The sequence below is a fragment of the Coregonus clupeaformis genome, chromosome 26 (assembly GCF_020615455.1).
Source record: "Coregonus clupeaformis isolate EN_2021a chromosome 26, ASM2061545v1, whole genome shotgun sequence".
In the NCBI taxonomy this organism is placed as follows: Eukaryota; Metazoa; Chordata; class Actinopteri; order Salmoniformes; family Salmonidae; genus Coregonus; species Coregonus clupeaformis.
In genome coordinates, this window is record NC_059217.1 from 31,519,269 (window position 1) to 31,521,790 (window position 2,522).

Sequence of the window (2,522 nt, forward strand, 5' to 3'; positions counted from 1 at the left end):
AACTGATCCAGCTGATCAAGGTCATGATCATTAGTGGAGACAGGTGTTAAAGTACTAGGCTGTACACGCTATGTCTCTCCAGGACCAATGGTAAAAAACACTGCTTTGAGTCATATCTCTAGCTCATTTCACAACCCTAACCCCATTGACATGGTCATGGTTCACTTACATTCTGGTCATCGTCGTCCCCCATCATGTGATCAGCCACGAAGCGGACCCCGTCCACTGCATCCTGGACACCCCCCCCAGTCTGGGCTGCCTCTCTGGCGGAGGTCCTGGGAGGAGGGGAAGCTGTTGGGCAGGAACTCTGTGGAGCAGGCCTCCCCCTCCCTGAAGGTGTGTGTGTACCCCAGCGGAGCTGCGACTTTGTTGTAAAAGTGTCCCGGGGAGGAGAAGGCAGAGGCAGAGGAGAGGAAGGCAGAGGAGGAAGACATGGCGGCGGCAGCTTTGGCTGTTTTGGACGTGGCGGTGGCAGGGTAGCCCAGGTCCGCCAGGATGGACCTGCGAGCTTGGAGTCGTCTCTGCTGGCGCAGCCGCTGGCGGGCTGAGTTATTCAGGGGGCGTCTCATGAAGAGCAGATGGGGCAGCTTGTTCCTCAACCTTGACCTTTTGACTGCTCTGTAAAGTTTTCAATAAATGTTCTCATTCATTCTCATCTTTCTAACTTGTGCTGTTTCTATTGGTAGCAGTGAATTGAACATACCAGTCATAATTTAGAGATCCCATTATTGCCATGAAGGATTAGGCTAAAGGAGATGCACTACAGGACCAAAGGTATGTTCGTCCCCCCCTTTGCTGCTATAACAGCCTCCACTCTTCTGTGAAGGCTTTCCACTAGATGTTGGACAATGCTGCGGGGACTTGCTTCCATTCAGCCACAAGCATTAGTGAGGTCGGGCACTGATGTTGGGCGATCAGGACTGGCTAGCAGACGGCGTTCCAATTCATCCCAAAGGTGTTTGATGGAGTTGAGGCCAGTCAAGTTCTTCCACACCGAACTCGACAAACCATTTCAGTATGGTCCTCGCTTTATGCACGGGGGCATTGTTATGCTGAAACAGGAAAGGGCGTTCCTCAAACTGTAGTGTTAAGATTTCCCTTCACTGGCGCTAAAGGGCCTATCCCGAACCATGAACCATGAAAAACAGCCCCAGACCATTATTCCTCCTCCACCAAAACTTTACAGTTGGCACTATGCATTGGGGCAGGTAGCGTTCTCCTGGTATCCGCCAAATCCAGATTAGTCCGTCGGACTGCCAGATGGGGGAGCGTAATTCATCGCTCCAAAGAACGCATTTCCACTGCTCCAGAGTCCAATGGCGGTGAGCTTTACACTACTCCAGCCGACGCTTGGCATTGCTTATGGTGATCTTAGGCTTCTGTGCGGCTCCTCGGCCATGGAAACCCATTTCATGAAGCACCCGATGAGCAGTTATTGTGCTGATGTTGCTTCCAGAGGCAGTTTGGAACTCAGTAGTGAGTGTTGCAACTGAGAACAGACGATTTTTACCCGCTTCAGCACTCGGTGGTTCCCTTTTGTGAGCTTGTGTGGCCTACCACTTCGTGGCTGAGCCGTTATTGCTCCTATAAGTTTTCACTTCACAATAACAGCACTTACAGTTGATCAGGGCAGAAGTTTGACGAACTGACTTGTTGGAAAGGCAGCATCCTATGACCGTGCCACGTTGAAAGTCACTGAGCTCTTCAGTAAGGCCATTCTACTGCCAATGTTTGTCTATGGAGATTGCATGGCTGTGTGCTCAATTATATACACCTGTTAGCAACGGGTGTGGCTGAAATAGCCAAATCCACTAATTTTTACTTCAGTGAAAACAGCCATAGTGCAACTCTCCCTTTTCAAGGCTGAATTAATTTACCAGGAAAAGTAAGGTTCAGTACACAGACCTGACATATATCAATAACAGCCACCAGGGGTTCCATGCACTTAGGAAATTGTGCAGACTTGCTAAAACATCGTTTCCCCCCCTGTGTACAGGTGTCATGGTTTACTACCACATTAGTATAGGCCTACTATATGTATTTACCGACTTTAGTTTTACTCAGCTCAGCATATTCCTTTGTCCCTCTTTCAACAGCAATTGAAGAGTGACTGATGGGGAGAGGACTACTGCTGAGCATTCTTATTTGAGAGTGGAAGGCTGCAAGCTGACAGACTATTTTTTCGACTCTCAAACTATTTCACTTTCCCATAACGAAAAGACCACAATGTTTACAATTGGCTGATGCATGCAACCACTGGACTGCAGTGATAATGTGTTCTGGGTCATAGGTGTTAGGATCAGAAAGTACAAGAATAGGATACGCATTCACAGGATGCAAAGCAAACATGCCCACAATTACATTATGGCATGAAGGCTGAAAAAAGAGTAGCCTAGTCTACAATCTCCCAAAAAACGACAAACTTTCAGCCCCGCGAGGAGGATAGGGGTCTGTGAGGATACAGCGGGAGTGATATGTCATTTACTGGAACAGTCTCACGAGCACACGAGTGAGAGCGCGCG